A 23,323-nucleotide genomic window follows, 5' to 3' on the forward strand; every position below is an offset into this window, starting at 1 on the left:
GTACATACCTCATCTGTCTGTGCCAGGCATGGGTTGATTCAATGTAAAGTTGTTCACCGCACTCATTGGACTAAAGTTAGGCTTTTGAAAATCTATGACAATATAGACCCCTCCTGTGAAAAATGTCATCAAATACCTGCAAACCATGTTCATATGTTTTGGTCGTGTACATCTCTGCATAACTACTGGAATGCAATTTTCAATACTCTGTCAGAGGTAACTGGGACACTTATCGAGCCTAATGCCATTACTGCAGTCTTTGGCATCCCTCAGCTGCCTTTGCATCGGCTCCAAGCTAATCTGATAGCTTTTGTAACACTATTGGCTAGACGTCTAATACTGATGAGATGGAAATCCCCAACACCACCTTCCCACACGCTGTGGATAAAAGACATTTTCAATCATTTTCAGCTTGAAAAAATCCAATAAACATTGAGAGGCTCTTCTGAGAAGTTCAAAAAGATGTGGGACCCTTTCTTTGCCTTTGCAAAGGGAATTACCTTCCCAGATGCCTGAATAAGATCCCTTTCTCTTACTTAATTTTATTTATTCATTTATTTTAATTCTGACCTGAAGGGTAAGGCCTTGATTTATTTATTTTAAGTTTTCTGTGAGATGGGTATTGTGACCAAGCAGACTGTTTGTGTGTGTTTGTTTTGTTGTCCTTTTTTTTGTTGCATTCTATTGTATGTTGTTGTTTTGTTTAGTTTAGTTTTGTATTGTATTGTACTCCTATAACATGGCACTGTCACACACACCTGTTGTATCACTACTGTCAATTTGTGTATAAAAGAAATCAATAAACAAGGTCTGAAAAAATATATATAATAAGTTTGGCAAAACAAGAAAGTCAAGGTCCACTTATTAGCTAATATTTCAAAGGTCAAGAATACACTTTTAGATATGGTCGTCAGTGTAACACTACGATCTGAACACAGAAAGTAGAACACAAATGCACAATACAGAGGCAGCTCGTAGTGTAGGTAAAAGTCTTTACATGAAGCAAAAACAGGTTTGGTACATGAGTAGACAGTCAGCGTGGCAAACAAATCCGACAGGGAATAGGCAAAAGGAGAATCAGGTCACAGAAGCAGGGTCAGGTATTGACGGGAAACAGGATCAGGAAGCACAAAGGAACAACGCTGGAACTAAATGACACGGAGGTTAAAAAATAAAAATAAAAGACAAGCTGGCAACGAGGGAAACAAAACATACAGACTATAGACAACCAGGAGGTGGGCGGGGTAACGAGACACAGGTGGAAGCACTAACAAACTAATAGAAAACCCATGGGGCAGGAAGTGCAGACACTAAAACGAGAGGAGAGGTAAGTACCACTAAATAAAACAGGAAGTACAAACAACAACAAACATTTAACGGATCGAAGGAACCCTTAGTCAGAGCATTTACAAACAATGACGAGAGCCTGCAGTGGGTTTTGGTTGGAGAGCTGTTAAGTAGTGAAAGCTGAAAAACAGGGCTTCTCATAGCCTGGGCCAAGGTCAAGATCTGTGAAGAACTGCAAATCAATCTAGACAGCACCATGTGACACAGTATGTGTGGATATATTTCTCGTATTTTTGGCTTTTGTGGTTGATTGTGGATAAGTGTGCACGGATGTTCAGTATATGACGCTACACATGTCATCAATGTCTTCGTTCGCATTCATATGGTTCAATTGCAAGTGTAATATCTTTATCATGACAAGTTCTTACTTTCGGTCAGTCACTTGTAAACATTAGCCCAAAGATGTTGTAAAACTTTACAAAATAAAAGGAAATTCATTAAAAGAACAAAGAAGTGACAGAGAAATGTGCATTTATTCCCCTGCAGTCCCACACTACATCTTGAACTGACCACTGAGGAGACCTGTGGCCTTCCTACTACTGTGATTACCCATGGTGCTCTTTGTTGTTTCCTTTGGAAATATTTACATGATTAGGTCATTTGAACAAAAGCTTTTTAAAGTCCCTGCATCTAATATCATCTGTTCATCTTTGCTTTTCATCATAAAGATATGATCAAACGTCCAAATAATTACGTAATACTCCCTCCCAGCTGTTAGTGGAGGTCTAACTCAGTGTTGCACCACTAGTGGGTGCTATAATACCAGCTGCCACCCTGTTATGAAACCTTTGTTCCTCTTTGTTTGACTGCAGCACTGCTGCAATGTAGACAGACAGGGGTGGGGACCTTCTCCTCACTGCATTGTGTGTGTGTGTGTGTGTGTGTGTGTGTGTGTGTGTGTGTGTGTGTGTGTGTGTGTGTGTGTGTGTGTGTGTGTGTGTGTGTGTGTGTGTGTGTGTGTGTGTACGTACGTACTTGTGTGCATGGATATGTGTGAGAGTGCATGTGTTTTTTTGTCTTACTGCAGCAGACTTGTGATGTAGACTTTTTTTAGGGCGGAGTCTCTCTTTCTGTCTGTTTTCTCTCTCATTTCATTTCTCTTTATTTATTGTCATGACTACTTATCAGAAACTGTATTCCAAAAGCAGGATACCAAGAAAAAACAGTTCACATGTGTATACCATGAATGAAACATGAATACACACAGTTGAATAACACATCATCAATACTTCTAAAATATATTTTAGAATATGTAATATGTAGATGTGCTTTCATCATTTGCATCTAACTCTAAGCTGCATTATTATTCATGTCATAACTGGCTCCTCTGATTGCTCTCTGGCAGCTAGATTAGTCACACACACACACACACACACACAAACACACACACACACACACACACAACAATGGGAGAAAGGTGTGGTTCAAACATGCAGGACATGAATCTTTATATGAAACTATTCTCTCAGCTTACATTCAAACCATATTGACAGTGCACTCAGCTGTCTTCACTGTGACCTCAATTTAACCCTCCTGCTCTGTCTGGCTGCTTGATGCTGCAATGTACCGTGGAGCACTGACGACACACAAACATTCACATTCACATTCCCAGGGCCCGCTCCGTCAGGATGGGTTAGAGTGCAGATCTATTAGGGAGCTGATAAGACAGCCCTGCTAATTGCCGCTCATTATCTTCTTACATTTACAGCAGAAACAGCACTTAACTGGTGAGTGTACTGGATCCACTGACCCACTTAGAATGGGAGAGATGGGCAACAACACCCATGGGAACCCCATCCTGCCTGATATGCTAAGGTAGAATGTCTGATAGTTTCTGTTCTGCGAAAGTGAGTGCTGAAGACAGTGACAGTGGTTAACTATCAGCTATCTGCACTAGCAATGGCCTAAATGTATTTGGACAGCTGTCAGTCACTGCATGATATTTGTTTTGTGGCTTTCTCTCTTGTTGTCTTGTTGACGGTCAGCTAATGCATCTAGCTCAAAATCAGCACAGAAATAAAAAAAAACTTCCAAGACAGAAAAGGAAAAGAAAAGTACAGAGCAAAGCCAGAAATATTTAATAAAGTGCCATTAGCAAAAACATTTCCACAACTTTGAGACAAAAGAGGTGGTGGTGAATAATTTAGAGAAATACTATGCTAGTAAAATCCCATCTATTTTAGATGACTATTGACGAGTCTGTGTTGGCACTGTTTGGATCAGTGTGCACATAAGCTTATGCTGTAGCAACACAAGCTAGTGCATACATAGGGCTCATTCTTTTCTCTGTCTATGATGACGAGCCAAAGTGAAAACCAGAACTTTCAGGTTCTGTTCCAGAAAAAAATAAACTTCTGTACAGTGTGGTTCCATTTGTGTAGATATGGATTGTAAATTAAGCTTAAAAACAACATGTTTTTAATGAGTCAAATTACATATGGACTGCTTTGACATACAGTATATCATGAACAAGAAAAGAGATGGTACTATATGCACATTTCAAATTCATCATCATCAAATTGTAATAAGAAGTGCTGTTGTAAATCCTCATTATAGAATAGAGAAAGTAACTTTTTTACAGATGCTAGTGGATTATCAGCGGGCCCGGAGGTGATGTCAGGCTTTATTTAGTGAGTTGAGAGGAATTTATTTTCATCATAACAACAGTAAAATCCTGTAAGGAACACTATCAGCTATCAAGCTCCTCTCCAGTGGAACCAGCTTCCAGTTTGTGTTCGGGAGGCATACACACTCGCCACATTTAAGAGTAGGCTAAAGACTTTCCTTTTTGATAAAGCTTATAGTTAGGGCTGGCTCAGGTTTGCCTGGATCAGCCCCTAGTTATGATGCTATAGGCTTAGACTGCCGGGGGACACCTCCCTGCTCTCTTCCTTCTCTTCCTCTCTCCTCCCCTCCTTCTCTTCTTCTCCCTCTCTATCTGTATGCATTTATGTAAATGTATGTTACTAACTCATCATCCGGAGCATCATCCCCGGAGTTTCTGTCTCTCATGTGGCAGGTTGTCACTGATAAAGTTTACGTCAGGATCAGGAATCGTGGCTGCGCCTGCTGCCCTGGTCCTGTAAGCCTTTTTAACATTTTCCTGGATTCATCCATACTTTCTCTTTTTTCAACACAACATCATTTCTGTCAATTGTTGTATTTATACTATGTTGTTTATCCTGTACACACGACATCTATTGCACGTCTGTCCGTCCTGGGAGAGGGATCCCTCCTCAGTTGCTCTCCCTGAGGTTTCTTCCATTTTTCCCCCTTTAATTATGGGGTTTCTTTTAGGAAGTTTTTCCTTGTGCGATGCGAGGGTCTAAGGACAGAGGGTGTCGTAACCTGTACAGTCTGTAAAGCACACTGAGACAAATGTATAATTTGTGATATTGGGCTATACAAATGAATTTGATTTGATTTGATTTGATTTATATTCACCAAAATCAAATTGTCAATATCAGTAACATTTTGTCCCTGATTTCATCATTCTCGTTTTACCTGATTAAATATTTATAATGTTGTATGTCAGTTTTTGCTTCTTCAGAATTTCTGTGTTTCTTATCCAATATTACTTCTTACAAAACATAATAAATTAAATCAGTTTGTGGACAGCTGATGTTATAGAGGGGAAGTGAAAGTGACAAAGACTTGCAATAGCAGGTACAAAATAACAGGACAAAATTAAAAACAGCCTCCAATTAAAATGTTAGACTTTGAGCAGAAATGTTCCAATATAGTGCTGATAGGGTGTGTATCCTGCTTTGTTTGCCTTTGTTGTTGCTGACATGAATTAGCTTAATTGGAAACCATAAGCCTAAGTAATAAGATGTAAAGCCAAAATTACAGCTGAATGTCCTAATCACTCAGCATTGATTAAGCATCACATATATTCTGTCACTTTCACTGGATGAACAGCAGGCAGCACAAAGTACCTCATCTAAGTGTAGTTCATTATTCAAAAGTTATTGACATTTCATTAATGGGAAACTGGTGATTGTACAGTTGAGCTACTCTTTCAAATCAAATCAAATTTATTTATATAGCCCAATATCACAAATTATACATTTGTCTCAGTGTGCTTTACAGACTGTACAGGACACCCTCTGTCCTTAGACCCTCGCATCGCACAAGGAAAAACTTCCTAAAATAAACCCCATAATTAAATTCAACTCATGTCAAGTCAAACTTTGAAAAGCCGACAATCAAGTCACGTGAAAGTTCAGTAAAACTTCAAATTCAACTTAATTAACTTTTAATCAACCTAAATATATAAATAAAATTAAACCATAGATTTCAAACAAACCTGCATTCAATTATATTTTTAAACGACTGTTTAATGAGACATGGTTAGTGTCAGTTGACATTTATTGTCAAACCCACACGGGATAGCAATTATAAGGTTCTGCAGTGACATCGCCTTCTAGCTCCAGATGCCATGAAATAATTTTCTCTGAACTTCATCAAAAGCAAACTACAATCATGCATGAGCATATGATAGCACACATTTTCAAATCGCTTTCGAGAAACAGGCCTTGGTTATTAAATTAAAAAGCAAGTAGATCTGCAGGTACCTAATGACTTCACATATGTTTCTGTTAATGGGACAGTGTGTAGGATTTGGCGGCATCTAGCATTGCGGTTGCAGATTGCAACCAACTGAATAACCCTACGCTCACGCCTCCCTTAACAAGACTGTGGTAAAGAGCCATCGAGTGCAAAACCGTGGTAGCGCTGTGGTATCTTTCTGGACCTTTGCTTTGCTCAGAGGCCATCCGTACCATAACGAAATTCAGGCGGCAGCTGAAGTTACTGCAGTTTTACAAGCGTGTCGGAAAACTATTCAGGTAACATGAGAATGTGAAAGACCCTCTCTAGAGCAGGGGTGGCCAACCAGTCAGAGGTTAAGAGCCAAAAATGTTACTATGTTACTGCAAAGAGCCACATCATACACAAAGTCACAGATGCGCACCCCCCCTTCTCTCTTTTGTTCTCAGCCTTTCTCCTTTCTCCCCTCTCTCTCTCTCTCTCTCTCTCACATAAACAATATTTAAATCTAAAACTTTATACACACACACACACACACACTCAAAGACCCTCCCTCCCAAAGACTCACACAGACAGACACACATAGCTCTGCTCAGACAGATTTATTGTAAATGTCACACACCATAATATTGACAGGAATTGAATTAAACCTCTCCTACCAGTATTCAGAGGCCAGTTATTATTATCAACAATGAACATTGTGTGCACTCTCACACACAAACTCTCACAAACTCTCACAAAAGTGAAAAAGTGTTTTATCTTCCTATGCATGTTGCTTCTTTAAATTAGTGGGACTTCTGACATTCCTTGTCTTGAACAATCCTCCTCAAATCTGGCTTGTATTCCGTTGTGGTCACTCGAAGCAATTCTTTCACACGTGTGTCAGTCAGAACAGATGGATACTAATGGTGTGAAAAGTTGAAGAACTCGGAGCTTGAATGTCGAATCAAAACAGCAATCCTCTAGTTCAATCGATATATTTATTAACGTGATAAGTCAAACATAGAAAATACTCTCAGCTGAGGACACAATTCGCATCGCCGTTTCCACAGACTGAATGGCTCAAAGAACCCCAGGTTCCTGTCTGACGGCTCCGCTCAAGTGTGTACAATGGCTCGTAAAACATGTGGCTAAATACATGGTGAAGGCGTTGACCTTCTCCTCATTGGTCCCAGTTGGCGCCAACACGCTCCTCCGTCAGCAGTCAGGAAGTGATGGTTTGTTGACCTGTTCTCTTAAAGGGGAAGTGCCCCTATTATGTTTGTAATACATTAAGTGCAGAAAATACATAATTGTGCGGAAACATATTCGTAGTGCAGAAATATATATTGATTGAGGTAGACAAATACATATGATAGTCTTTCCAGTGTGGATTAATACAATCAGGAGTAATTTACTTCACAATTCCCCCTTTACACACCATTTATGGTGTGTATAATCTCCAGTAAATATAAGGCACCGAGTGGTGTACAAATTCAGCATATGGTATACAAGAATACATTCTTAGTGCACTTGTTTTTATTCCAGTCATAAAAAGTACCTTTGGTAGAAAACATCAACTTTAATAAAAATACCTTCTGTATAAAACATCAACTTTACTAAAGAATACCTTCAGTATAAAAACAAAGAACTTCACTTTATATTCCAGTATAAAGACAATTAGCTTCAGTATAATAAAAAACACTTCCAGTAAAAGACTGCAAATATCAGTAAACATTAACATCTGTAAAAGACTGTAAATATTAGTAAACCTTTAACATCAGTAAAAGACTGTAAATCTATATACGACTGAGAGACTGTGACTACAGTAAGAGACTGTAACTACAATAAAGTCAGTGGCTTCGGTATGGCAGCAATGAACACTTTGTAGAGTTATTCACATGAAATCATCTTCCTCCTGGCTGCCGTGTTCCTGCTCTATATCATAGTCTATGAGTAACTTGGTTTGCTCTTGCATAAAAAACTGACCTTTCTCAGTCTCTTTCTCTTTGGTCAGGGCAGTGGTGATCAGTCTAGTGGTCAGGGTGCGGATACATGGAATGCAACAGCATCCACATAGGATTAGTATTCCTATCATTATCGGTATGAACAACACCAACATCTTATACTGACCAAACCAACGCTCCAGGGAGCCTATGAAGTAATTCTCTACCCCACTGTTTGATGCTAGCTCTTTGCTGAGTCTGTCAAGTCCTTCCAAAGCTCTGGTAAAGGATCCATCTGGGGCTATGTTATTTGGGATGAAGGTACAACACATAGAGCCAAACAATTTACAGACACCCCCTTTTTCAGCTAGCAACATGTCTAATGCAATTCTGTTCTGTTGAGTCATCAGGCTAGTCCGCCCTAATTGCTCATGCACCCCAGTGAGAGCATCTCTGGTGAAGTTCACAAATCTCTGCTGGTTGTAATAAATGTAATTAATCCAACCTACATTTTTGTTGACAGTAACATGAACGAAAATGGATTCCAGACCCGCAAGTATTGGATTTCTAGCTTTGAATTCATTGGGCACACCTCGTGGTACTCCTATGGAGTCTATGTAAATTGTGGAGCTGAAACTTCCACCGGGAACAGAACGTTTAACTCGACTCTGGGGAGTCTCTCCATTAGACAGATCAGTGAGTTCTTCTGGAGTAAATGGCATTATGTAGAAAGGCATTACCAACTGCACTAATGCACAGGTCTGCTGTCTGCAGTCTGCTGGTAGATTTGGATACAGGATATGTGTACCACAATACCACCATACATCAGCTCTGGCATATAACATAAATGATATAGGTGTTTCCAAGACCATCCCTCTTGAGGTGACCTCTATGGTAGAATTACACCCTTTCAAATGTCCTACCTCAGTGCCTGTACCCTTGGTTCTCCTGATGCACTCATAATCGCCCTCATAGGCTCTGAATGGGGGTGGAATGATGTAATTTCTAGTCACTGGATACAACAAGGCTAATGATTTGCAGCCGTTTGGTTCAAGAGATGTGTACAATGCGAGCATGCACTTAATACCTGGTGGGTCTTTCCTCAGATTCAATGGGAATGGCACAGTTGCTAAACTAGGTCTAGCAGTGGCACATGCAACCCAGTTTGGCTGATGATTATGTTCAGCAGAATATCTCACCCAATCCAACCATGCATTTTTCTCTTGATATCTCCGCTGCCATTGTATCTTTAAGACTATTGACATTCAGATAAGTCACTTTCGTCCTTTTCTTGGCCAAATCAGCATGCAATATATAGGGTGTCTTCCTAGGCTCGATTACCTTCAACCAGAAGCGGAAAAGTGGGTCTTTAGGATTCTTTGATATACCTAAAAAGTACTGGCCAGAATCAGAGAGGTCAGGGTTGAAGATCGTGATGATCACAGGGTTACAATTTGTCGGCTGACCATTACCAGGCAAAGTTCTTGGATCAAGATTAGGATTTGGTGGTCCATTCACACCGCACTGACATGGGCTTCGTTTTATGATTCTCCATTTTTCAACCAAAGGATGGTCTAGATTAATCCATCCTCCGTTCGAGTGTGCAAACACATCTCTAAAATAACAGGGAGGTGTACATAGATACTTGGCTTTGTTGGAATCGCAATGTGTGCTCCATTCGAAGCCATTAACAGACTTCATGGTGTTTACATCAAATTCAAACGAGGTGATCTTGCCTTCCTCTACTGTAACAGTAATTCCACCTTTGTTAATATCTACGGTTTCGTCCCGTTTCATGCGTTTCATGCGTAGGTTGTTAGGGGGTGAAGTCTCATTTTGGAATTGTTTAGTTGTTAGATTATCTGGTTCTTTACTTGATTCATGCGGCCCAAACTCCCACCATGCCAAGGGAAGTACTATAAGGACAGCAAGCAGTGCTAACCCAGCTAACACCGAAGTGCTTCCCCACTGAGAGATATTCTTTTTCATTTTCTTTTCTATTTCGATTAATGTTGGCTGGTTTTATCGGCTTGCTTAGACGGACCTGCAAGTAGTCGTAACAGGTGTAAAGTGGGGGTAATCTAAAGACAAGTTGTCCTCTGATGCTTTTTCTAGACTCACAATATAATTATTCATTAGCGTTTTGTTCTAACAGGCACAGATCTTGTCTAACTTCTGCCAAAGAGCGAGAAGTAGTGCGGGTACACAATGTGCGAGGTGGTGCCAATTAGCTCCTGTTTTACCTTTTACCCGGAGCGCGTGTGAAGTGCGTTCTATCACCTCCCACGGTCCCGTCCACCTAGGTTCAGACCACTTTCTTTTGTGGACCTTGAGCCTTACCCAATCACCTGGTCCAACAGGAGTCTCTGGTGGTCCCTCAGGTACCTCTGCTGCTGCTTGCACCTGTGTAGACAAAACTCTAATGATTTTAGTCAATTCCCTGACATATTCATCTACTTCAATTTGCCATAGATCCAAAACAGGTCCATGCCCTCCTTCTCTTGGAGGGCCAGGCATCGGTCTCCCTGTTAACAGCTCATGTGGAGACAAATGTGTTTGATTACTTTGTGAGGATCTCATGGACATGAGTGCCAAGGGTAAAGCATCTACCCACTTTAGCTTGTTACCATAACATGCTTTAGCAATTTTTCTTTTGAGTGTTTGATTTGCACGCCCAGACCCTGGGATGCCGGATGGTAGATTGAGCCAAAATTGTGTGTTATGCCGAAATATTTCTCTACTTCTGCAAGCTTGTGGCTGGTAAAGTGTGTCCCATTACCTGATCTTATACAGCGTGGCACTCCATACCTTGGTATGAGTTCCTTCTGTAACCATTTGATTACAGAGTTGGCATCCTCTTTTTTACAGGCGATGGCTTCAATCCACTTGGTGAAACGATCAACCATTACCAGGATATACAGTATATCTCAAAAGTGAGTACACCCCATAGTGAACATGTCCTAATTGTGCCCAATGATGTTGTTTTCCCGCCCTGGTGTCATGTGACTCGTTAGTGTTACAAGGATTCAGGTGTAAATGATAAGCAGGGCTGTTAAATTTGGTGTTTTGGGCACAATTCTCTCTGAATGCTGGACAACATGGCACCTCATGGCAAGGAACTCTCTGAGCGGCTGAAAAAAAGGATTATTGCGCTTCACAAAGATGGCCTTGGCTATAAGAAGATTGCCAACACCATGAAAATGAGTTGCAGCACAGTGGCTAAGATCATACAGCGGTTTTCCAGGACAGGTTCCACTCGGAACAGGCCTCGCCAGGGTCGACCAAAGAAGTTGAGTCCACGTGCTCAGCGTCATATCCAGAGGTTGGTTTCCAAAAATAGACGTGCGAGTGCTTCCAGCATTGCTGCAGAGGTTGCAGAAGTGGGATGTCAGCCTGTCAGGGCCCAGACCATACGCCGCACACTGCATCAAATCGGTTTGTATGGCCGTCGCCCCAGACAGAAGCCCCTTCTGAAACCGATGCATAAGAAAGCCCGCAAACAGTTTGCTGAAGACAATGAATCCAAGAACATGAGTTACTGGAACCATGTCCTGTGGTCTGATGAGACCAAAATAAACCTGTTTGGGTCAGATGGTGTCCGGCGTGTGTGGCGGCACCCTGGTGAGGAGTACCAAGACAAATGTGTTTTGCCTACAGTCAAGCATGGTGGTGGCAGCATCATGGTCTGGGGCTGCATGAGTGCTGCCGGCACTGGGGAGCTGCATTTCATTGAGGGACACATGAATTCCAATATATACTGTGACATCCTGCAGCAGAGCATGATCCCCTCTCTTCGGAAACTGGGCCGTAGGGCAGTTTTCCAACATGATAATGACCCTAAACACACCTCCAAGATGACAACGGCCTTGCTGAAGAAGCTGAAGGTTAAGGTGATGGACTGGCCAAGTATGTCTCCAGACCTAAACCCAATTGAGCACATGTGGGGCATCCTCAAGAGGAAGGTGGAGGAGTGCAAGGTGTCCAACATCCGTGCGCTCCGTGATGTCGTCGTGGAGGAGTGGAAGAAGATTCCAGAAGCAACCTGTGCAGCTCTGGTGAATTCCATGCCCAGGAGGGTTAAAGCAGTGCTAGATAACAATGGTGGTCACACAAAATATTGACACTTTGGGCACAATTTAGACATGTTCACTATGGGGTGTACTCACTTTTGTTGCCAGCTGTTTAGACATTAACAGCTGTGTACTGAGTAATTTTCAAAGGACAATAAATCTATACTGTTATTCAAGCAGCACACTGACTACTTTAAGTTATATCAAAGTTTCAGTAGGATAATGTTATCCCCTGAAAGGATATAACAGAATATTTGCAAAAATCTAAAGGGTGTACTCACTTTTGAGATATACTGTATCTGTATCCTCTCACAACATTGTCTGCTCCCATGTCAGTATAGTCAATACATATCTCCTTAAATGGAGCATCTGGAACTGAAAACCGACCCATTGGACACTTGTATGTTCGTTTGTCATTAAAATTGTTGCAGGTGTCACACTCTGTCACAAAATTTTCCACCATCTCTTTCATGTATGGATGCCACCATTGTACCTCGACATCCCTTGTTGTTCTTAATTTTCCAACATGTGTGGGGCCATGGGCTTGTTTTATCAGCATGTGGCATAACTTAGCTGGTGCCACTAGCCTGCCATCATGTGCTCTCCAAAGTCCTTCTGTCTGGGCGGCACCCTTTTGAACCCATTGCGTTTGTTCATATGCACCTGCTAGTTTCTGCATTTCTTTAACGCTCTCCAAAGTAAGCTCTCCTTCTCTCTCACTGTTTAGACAAATCATTTGCTGTATGTAGCCGCCTGCTACTTTAGCTGCCTTATCTACTGCGTCATTGCCTTTTGCTACTGCTGTATCTGTTTTCTGATGGCCTTTGAACTTTATTACAGCAACCTGTGATGGCAGCAGTATAGCTTTTAGTAGGATTCTTTAGGCTTCAGTATGTCTAACAGGAGTTTTGGATGAAGTCAAAAATCCTCTTCTTATCCACTGAGGACCGTCAATGTGGACTGGTCCATGAGCATAGGCTGAGTCTGTGTATATGTTTACTCTCTTGCCTTCTCCATGTTTTAACGCTTGTGTTAACGCAACTATTTCTGCTAGCTGCGCAGAGGCTGGTTGTGGAATGATGCAAGCTTCCAATGTTATTATCTGTTTCCCATTTTGTTGCACCACAGCATAAGAAGCCACATTTCCTCCTTCTCCTTTATAGCAACAGCCGTCACTATATATGGTTTGCTCTGGATCTTGAAGTGGCTCTGCTTCCAAATTTGACCTTATCTTGAGGTCCTGTTGTGAGACGAATGCACAGTCATGAGCGTCGTGGTTTTTTGAATTTAGTCCTGTTGCCATGTTAATTGTCTCTGCCACATATGTGATGTGTGGTTTAGTCAGCACTTCTTCAATTTGTATTTTCCTGACTGGTGAAAAAGTGAAAGCTTGTGAGTTTAGAAAAGCCACTACTCCATGCGTAGTGTTTACTTTGAGTGGATGGCACATCACCACGTGTGCCGTCTTCTTGATTGTCTTTGCCAATGCAGCCAAGTGTCTTGCACAACCTGTTTGTCCTAGCTCCACAATGTCCAATTTTGAGCTGTGGTACATCAGCACATGTCTCTCTCCCCCTTTTTTCTGGAACAGAACTCCATTTACTATCCCTTCTGTTTCAGAAACATCCAAATGAAAGTCAGCATTGTAGTCTGGGGAGCAGAGATGGGCAGCTTGTCCCAAGGCTTGCTTGGTCTTGGTGAAGGCTTCCTCGCCTTCTATGGTCCAGATGAGTTCAGCGGTGAGGTTTCTGTTTCCTGCTTCCGCAAGCATGTCTCTGAGAGGTTGGGTCATATTGACATACTCTGGTACATGAGTTCTGCTATAACCTGTCAGACCGAGAAATGCCAGCATGTGTTGTACAGTCTTTGGTTTGCCATGTGACAGGATTGAGGTCCTTTGTGCATTGGTTAAGGTCAGGCTGTTTGCAGAAATTAGTCTTCCTAAGAAGGTGACTGATCTTCTGGCGATTTGTGTTTTCTCTTTCTTCACCTTGTATCCTGCTCTTGCAAGTAGTGCGAGGAGATTAGCTGTAGCTTCTAGGCACGACTCAGCAGTAGTACCTGCGAGCAGCAAGTCGTCAACGTACTGGATCAGAGTTACACCCAGTGGTAGGTGTAACATGGTTAAATCCCTTTTCAGAGCTTGATTGAACAAACCTGGGCTGTCTTTGTACCCTTGTGGCATTCTGTTGTAGGTGAATCTCTGTCCTTTGTATGTGAATGCAAACAGGTCCTGTACTTCAGGATCCAATGGTAAAGAAAAGAAAGCGTTTGCCAAGTCTATTACAGTGAAGTACTTGTGTTCAGGGTTCAGATTTTGTAGCGCCACATAGGGGTCTGGTACAGGGATGTGTTGTGAAACGGTGGCTGAATTGACTCTTCTTAGATCATGAACCATTCTCCAGCCTTTGTTGCCTGCTTTCGGGACTGGCAAAATAGGAGTGTTGCAGGTGGAGTTTGAGGGTCTGATTACTCCTGCACCTAGAAGTCCAGCGATTGTTTCTCCTATACCTTCAATCTGTTCCTCCTTGAGGTTGTATTGAGGCAACCAACATGACATCTGCCCAGGTCTCAGAGTGACTGAGACCTGATGATTAGGTACATAACCTACATCATAGTCTTCAGTAGCCCACAGATAGTGTGGTATTGTCTTTAGGGTTTCTTCGGTGTCAGGATGGTTAGTGTGTTCTCTCCCATGATCCCTTTCCAGTTCGTGTTGTTCCAAGATGCCAACATCCATACTGTGATGAGTGATTTTCCACATGGTCTCGTCGTCAGATTTCCATACGCGGGCAATGTTGGTAGGGAGCCAGTTCATTGTTCTGGCTTTTTTGACCATGGGACCTAAAGATCTTGCTTCAGCTCTTACTGCCAGTGCCAGCATGATATGTGGCACGGCTTCAGTCGACAGTGCATACCATTGTTGCTGTTCTTTCTTGAGAGCACAATATGCAGCCACACCCTGAGGTCCTATATAAATGTCTTCGACCATCAGTTGCTCTCTCATTCTGTCTTTTTCTTCTTCCCAGGCTTGTTGGTACTCTTCGTCTGGTTGACGTAAGTAGTTGTAGGTGCAATGCAGAGGGTCAAGTGGAGGACCATATGGACCCAAAGTGTTGATCCAGGGTTTCCATTCCATGTAGGTCTTCTGAACTCCCGGAGCATCTTGTTCATCAGTCAACAGTCGGTTCCAGTACACTGTTGTTGTGACCTCTTCCATTTCACGATTTGGGCTGGCAGCCATTACCATAATTCTTTGATCATTCTGGTAATGTCCATGCAGGGGTATTTGTCCTGGAAACTGTATAACCAACCCATCACAAGAACACAGAATTCGTGCTCCTGTCTTGACCAGCAGGTCTCTGCCCATTAGGTTTACAGGACATTTTGGGGAATATAGAAATGGATGTAGTAGGGATTGTTTACCAACTGCAGTAACCAATGGCACGGTATACTTTTGTTCTTCAGATCTTCCCGAGTATCCAACTGTCCGAAGGGTTTTAGAGGAGAGAGGTGGTACTTTTCCCTTCAGGGAAGTCAGACAGGACGCTGTAGCTCTTGTGTCCACCATCAACTCCATCTTTTCTCCTTCTATCATACAGGTGACCATTGGTTCGTTTTTAGCTGGAATAGCTTCACCTGCAGTTGGATCCTCTGGGCATCCTCATTGGTAGGAGCCATCCCACTGCTGGTTCCCAAGCAGAGAGAGGATGGATGTTTGGTGGGTTGCCACCTCTCCCATAACCTCTTTGTCCTCTCCCTCCTCTTCTATTGTTAGGGAGTCCCCTCCCACGCTGCATGTACTGTGGGGGCCCGTACCCCTGAGCACGTTGTGGACTTGGGCAATCTTTGATCCAATGGCTGGGATCTCCACAAGCAAAGCACACAGTAGACCGGACTTGTACTCTGGCTCTGTAGCGATTTCCTCCCCCTCTCCACTGTTCTCCGCGTGGCTCTGGCGGGTAGTAAGGTGGAGCACTAAACTGGGCTGCACTGTAATAGGGATGAGCACTGACCGGCCCTGTAGGGTAATAGGGATGAGCACTCATCTCCTGTGCAGCCTGTTGCTGCGCTCGCCCTTCTGCTTCGAATTCCACTGCAGCTGGAGAACCCATCACCATTTGTCTCTTCTCTCTCTTAAGCCTTGAAGCCTCGCTGTCTTTTTCAGCCACTTGCATCCTTAGCAATCTCTTGGTAAGCATATTCACTTCATCGTTTTTTCTCCTGTTTTCCTGTTCTTAAGGTCGTGGTGTACAAGGTATTCTCTCCATTCCTCATCAGACTTTGTGTCTAGTCCCACCACATCCTCCAGTTGTTCTCGAACTCGAGGAGGCAGGGCCTTTATCACTGCATTTCTCCATAGCATGGTGACTGCTGGGGTGGAGTCATGTCTCTCTCCAGTGCTATCTATCCAGGTACCTTCGCTTCTTTTTAAGAAAAGATGCATGTCTTCTTCAGTTCCTTTCTTCAGGCTGGACAAAGCTGTCAGGCTGCGAGTGGTGGGGTAGGTGTCTCTCAGGGCAGTCCAGTAGAGAGTCCTGTATGCATTGAACGACAGTTCATCAACCGCCCCACTGCATCCTGTTTTAGCGTCAATTTCCCTCGCCTTCAGACTTCCTTCCAGTCTGGCGATGACACTTCTCAAATCACCCACGCACACTCGGTCTCCTGCAGTATACTTTTCAAATTCTGAAATCCACTTTTGTTCTCCGCCGCTGAGGGGAGGAAGTTTGGACACCAAACTCTCCAAGTCTTGATGACTCCATGGTTGGTATATCATGTTCCCTCCTTTAGTTGCCATGAGGGGGGCCTGTAACCCTCTTACTTGATTCTGTCTTCTGGTTCTGCTAGCAATGGAGGCTTCATCAGCCACTGTCATGCTTCCTTCCAGTATGGTGTATTTCGTTAGGCCGTCTTCTGTACCTAAGTTCTTTCTGCTGGGATCCTTTTCTGCATCCCCGTGGAATCCTCCCGCTTGTGATGCGCCCTTCTCAACATTGCCGTTTTGACCTCCCCAGTCCTTCTTCCTTGCTGATCCAATCCCTTGTGTCCCACTATTTCCCACGTAGTCATGATAGTTTGTTCTATTCAATAGCTCAGCCATTCCTTGTGATCCCTTTTCCTTTCTTCTGTCTTCACTCATTTGTCTTGCTTCTTTGTCCATGGTCATGCTCTCCAGACCTCCAGAGGAATTTTGAAGTGACTGGGCAGGCTCCAAGATACTGTGGGGCAAGTGGCTTGGAACTGGGGTAGAGAGAACATCCTTTTGGAACCCTCTCTCTTTCATGTTCATGCTGTGTTCCACCATTCTCTGTTCCACCATTCTCTGTTCCTCGTCTGAGAGTTTTGTGAGTTGTTTCAGCACGGATCCCATACGTGCGCTTCTCTCACTTTCCTCGACTTCCAAAACTCCTCCACTCACCTGGTACACGGGTGCTTGAATGGAAGTGGAACGAAAAGGATTGATATTGGATGAGTATGCCGGAGGGTCGGCAACTTGGGACAAATCTGGGTAGAGCTGAGGAGTTTGAGAGATATGTGCCTTCTGATCTTTGTTGTCATCTTTTGTCTCTCCCGCTTCCTTGACCACTCAGATTGTACCCTCCGCAGTTGGTGGTACATATTTAAGATGGAAAAGAAGACTCACGACTCGAGCCTTCCTCTTTTCAGCTTTCTGAAATGCTCTATGTGCGGCGCCGAATCGTCTTGTTGCATGTTGCAGATATTCTCCGTTTTCATAGTCAACAACTGCTCTTCGTTGTTTTGCAGTAAGACCTGGCTTGTCATCTTCTGAGATTAGTCTTCTTGTTTGCCACAGCTGGAGCAGCTCTTCCATCTTCTCTCTGACCTTCCTTCTTTCAGCAGGTTCAGTGGAGGCTTCCAGCCTTTTGAACATTGTCACTTTCAAGTCCGCTGTGGATACAGTCTTGACTGGTTTTGGGTCCCCCTTGTCTGCCATTGTAACTGATGTATGCAGTATCCCACTAAAGGACAAATGTTGTTTATTTTTTAAATCTTTAAGAAAATGGTTTAAACAAAACAAAATTTGATAAAACATAAATGTTTTTAATTTCAGGATTTCCTAAAAATGTTAATCTAAAAACAAATTTGTAATATTAAAATTGGGTTAAACAAAAACAAACTTTAGCTCTTTTTGTTTTCTAATATTTTGTCTAAAAATAAATCAAAGCGAAGTTTTAATCAAAATAAATGTTCAATTAATCAATGTTAGTGAACAAAATATTAATCTGAAAATCTAAATGAAAATTGCAATAAAAAAATGTAATGAATTGTTTAATTGTTGATTAGAAAAATGTTAATCAAAATGTTTCTATTTTTCAAACAGAAATGTCAATTAGCAAAAATATTTTTTAATCTAAAGATATAAAAATTGTAATAAAAATGAATGAACAGAGAATTTTAATGAAAAAAAATAAATGTTCAATTGGTCACTCAATATTAGAGAAATTAATCAAGAATGTCTTAATTCAAAAGTCCATCTACTCTATCCTTGGATTTCAATTGGTTTTTTAATCGTAATTTACCAATTTGTCTGCTGGTGCACGATTTTAAATTTAGGTGCACTTTAATTGCCGTCCTACAGGTGGAGGTGTTTAAATTTTGTAAAGTTTCTATAAACTTTTAGTTGTAGTCTCAATTTTGTCCACCAGAGGCATTTAGCTATCAACCGGATGTGGGTTTTTTGTTGAATTCCCACCGGATGAAGAAGGATAGAAAATGGAGGTTTCTTTGTTCTAAATTTTCTCTCCTTTCAGTTTGGAGAAAACTCGCATCTTTGGTTTAATCACTCGGTCACTACATCACTTATGCATTTTATTTCCACCCAAAATGCTCCAGCGTAAGACTCAAGGTTTAGTTTATCACAATTTACTTTCTCATGCCTCGTAGCATCAAGTAGGCGGAATTAGCGACCCAGCATCACTTGGCCATAGTTAGCTGGTCCTAATCTCTGAGGCCTTTCACAAAAACGTCTCCTTCTTTCACGTTTTTCCAATTTAAAACTACTTCACATACACTCCACGGTTCTCTTTGATTTCACAACCGTCCACCAGTCAGTTTGAACAGTTTTCACCTGTTCTACAAACTCCAATGCATTAGCTAAATATTAGCGCTAGCTTAGCCTCACCTTAGGCCTGCTTGAGATACACTTTACTCACAACAATACAACAATACAACAAATCTTAACATTCTTATTTTACCACTATGCTGTCCAAAGGAGATGATATATAACGTCTCTGAGACTATGAGGCGATCGTCATCGACTTCACGTAATTCAGGCTTATATTCAATATTCTCCTTTCGCTACAACACTAGCTTCTAATGCTAGGCTTCCCGTAAGTCTTGTAATTAAACTATACTTATTTGCCTTCCGTAGGACTTCTTTCACATTTAATCTACTAAATTTTCTTAGCTACCTTCCTTAGGTATTTTCATATTAAACTAAATCAATGCAAGCTTTCCATAAGCTTTATCCAGTACCAGACTGGACACCCTCCGTGGGATTTTTGAGTAAATATAAGCTTTCCATAAGCTTTATCCAGTACCAAACTGGACACCCTCCGTGGGATTTTGTTAATAATTACCGTTCCTTAGGGGTTTTTAAACACAATTAATATCTTCAATGCTTGCTCTTATCACATATATTTCAACATTCAAGATTGCTTTTTTATCGTTGAACAGCAGTTGTATTAGCTATGACCGTCGAACATTGTTGCTGGCATTCATTAATAAGTTTTCCTAATCTACCTGCAGTGAATATTTGATTTAACCGGTGTTCACTCTCACCTGATCTTGTGCACGTGCAATGAATACCAGACAACGATACTCGGCAATCGTTCTTCACTCCTCCTTGCAGGAGGCCTCACACGGGGCACCAATTAATGGTGTGAAAAGTTGAAGAACTCGGAGCTTGAATGTCGAATCAAAACAGCAATCCTCTAGTTCAATCGATATATTTATTAACGTGATAAGTCAAACATAGAAAATACTCTCAGCTGAGGACACAATTCGCATCGCCGTTTCCACAGACTGAATGGCTCAAAGAACCCCAGGTTCCTGTCTGACGGCTCCGCTCAAGTGTGTACAATGGCTCATAAAACATGTGGCTAAATACATGGTGAAGGCGTTGACCTTCTCCTCATTGGTCCCAGTTGGCGCCAACACGCTCCTCCGTCAACAGTCAGGAAGTGATGGTTTGTTGACCTGTTCTCTTAAAGGGGAAGTGCCCCTATTATGTTTGTAATACATTCAGTGCAGAAAATACATAATTGTGCAGAAACATATTCGTAGTGCAGAAATATATATTGATTGAGGTAGACAAATACATATGATAGTCTTTCCAGTGTGGATTAATACAATCAGGAGTAATTTACTTCACAATACTTTGATTGCACGTGTTTCAGGGTAGAAAACACCGACTCACAGACGTATGTTGACCCAAACATTGATAGTAGCTTGGGTGCAGCCCGTTTGACATTGGGATATTTTTTCCATTGGCACAGTTTACCAGAACTCAAGGGTCCCTTCCCTCAGAACAGGTTTCAACAGGTCTTCCTCAGAAAGTTCAATCATCTCCAACTGGGCCACCGCCTCGTCCGTGACTAGCGCATACCTGTCAACCCTCCCGTTTTTCCCGGGATTATCCCGTATTTTTAACCTTTTAGAAAAAAAATAGGCCTAATTAAAAAAAGTGTAAAGTGACCTCCGGTAGAGCAGGTGGCAGTATTATGTTTCACTTTAGCTGAAAAACGTTATCCGCGAGTAAACACACAGAAGAAGAAAACAGGAACAATAACACAGAAGAAGATGAAAACATGGGAGTCAGGAATAACATGTTTATTTAAAGTATGTATTACTTGTACAGACATGTTTATAATATTTATGTATTTTATTTGATGAGTTATTATCATCAATTCATTTGATGATTGATGAGTTGTGTGGCTTTTGTTTTCCCCGTCGAGGACTTCCTTGCGATGTCAGAGTCGGAAAACATGTCCGCTACACTGCGACTGATATCATCGCAGAATCTGAAGGCTACATTATTTTTGCCGCAAAGCATTGACATCTTTCCCTCAGCTTTGGTCACTTGATCTGCCTCCGACACAGTTCTTGTCACACATGAAGTTATTGACAGTGTATGTTTTTGTGCCTCTTGGTGTGCTTGTACCTGAACGATTTTTCTTGCTGGCGAACATCGCTAATTCCGCCGTGTGCGATGCTAACATCTGAATGGCACACTTTACAAAAAGCACGAGTTTGCCCGACTCTGATTTTAATAAATAAGGGAAGGTCTCCTCTCATTTGGCCAGGTACTTGCATAAAGTTTTAACTTGTTTGGCAGGTACAACTGCATCTTCATCTATCTCCCATTCACTATGACTCTATCTCTTTTCGTCTTCTTCTGTGTTATTATTCCTGTTTTCTTCTTCTGTGTGTTAACTGGCGGATAACGTTTTTCAGCTAAAGTTAAACATAATACTGCCATCTGCTTTACTGGAGGCCACTTTACACTTTTTTTAATTAGGCCTATTTTTTTTTAAAGGTTAAAAACACGGGATAATTACGGGAAAATGTTTAAACGGGAGAAAAACGGGATAGAAGTAAAAATACGGGATAATCCCGGGAAAGACGGGAAGGTTGACAGGTACGGTGAAAACAGTGGCAATGTGAAACGTCACTATGAGACAAAGCACAACGTTTTTGACCAAACATACCCACTCAATGGTGGGGCTTGAGGGAAAACAAAAATTAAGCAAGTTATTTTATTTATTTTCTCTATTCAATTTTGTAATGCAGCCGGAGAAGAACATTATACATATCTACAGTATTACATATCTGTATAGTTCAATGTTAAGTGACAATAAACATTGTCAAAATGTTTTTGAATTGTACTTTCTTTTGACATTTTTGACAGTCAGTTGTTGATGACATGCAGATGTTGATACAGCTACTAGGCTACTTCAATATATATCACACTAATTCATAACGCAAATTAGACATTATGATGTTCCGGACCTTTGCTTGAGGAAATTTTCTCTAACTGGACCTTTTTGAATTTTAGTTGAATACTGTGAAGTAAATAACTCCTGATTGTATTAATTCACACTTGATGATTATCACATGTATTTGTCCACCTCAATCAATATGTATTTTTGCACAAAATGTATTTCTGCACAACATGTATTACTGCACAACATGTATAATGAGCACTATATTAGATATGAATGTAAAACACTCGTTTCTCTTCATAAAAGTTACCAACAAGGACCAATGAGAAGAGGCGACACTCTTATGAGTTGAACTAGTTAAATTGTTTATGTAAATGTTGTACACTTCCTGTTATACCAACAGACAGTTAACTGGTCTTTATTGATTTGGCCTGTGGACTTGGTGAGCTGAAAGTGCCCTCGGCTGAGAGTATTATCAAAATGCTGTTATCATCACTTTAAATAAATATTATCTTGAACATTCAGAAGTTTACTGGATTGATTTGAAAGGCAGTTATAGTGTCATCAGAACTAAACCCCACAATACCCCTGACACTAAACGAGGGAACACAGCTGGGAGAGAAAGGCAAAGACACGAGGCAGGGTGAATGGACACAGGAGGATCAAATCAACAATCGCAATCACAGGGAAAACACAAGGACAGGAAGTAATCAAGACATGACACAAGGGGAGTGAACTTTACAAAATAAAACAGGAAACACAAAGCTAGAATACATTTCTTTCAGGGACAATGTTAATCGTAACCACTAAATACAAATAAACAAAACAAATAAATATATAACATGTTTGTCCATTTATCTCCAACCATAAGAAAAGTACACAAAATTGGACAGCATATATACATTTGTTTCTGGTAAACCAAAGGCTGTAATGACTCTGGATTTGTGTTCCTGTTTTATTTTGTAGAGTTCACCTCCCTTGTGTCATGTCTTGTGTTCACTTCCTGTTTTTTTTTTTTTAACTCACCTTTCCCTCTTGTTCCAGGTCACTTAACTTCCTGCCGTGTGTGTTTTCCCGCTTCTGTGATCGTCTGCCCCGCCCCTGATTGTTGTCACCTGTGTCCCCTTACCTCATTTATAAATAGTCCTGTCTCCCCTTGTCTTGTGCCAGTTCGTCTTGTTAAATCTAGTCAAGTGTATGGTTATTGTGAATGAGTAAACTTTGTATTAAAAGATCTTTTGTTTGTACGTCAGACACTTTGTGGAGTCGTGTATTTTGGATCCTATGTTTTTCATTCGGTGGTCCTTAACCCTTTAACGCCGAATGTGTCGGCGACGACACATTTGAAAGCAAAACTTTGGATTACCCTAATTATGTCAAAGTTTGCGCAATCAAAAAAATTTAAACGGTTTCTGAAAGCTGAGACTATGCGCTTTACAGCATATATCGACTCTTTACGGTA

The sequence above is a fragment of the Cottoperca gobio genome, chromosome 3 (assembly GCF_900634415.1).
Source record: "Cottoperca gobio chromosome 3, fCotGob3.1, whole genome shotgun sequence".
NCBI lineage: Eukaryota > Metazoa > Chordata > Actinopteri > Perciformes > Bovichtidae > Cottoperca > Cottoperca gobio.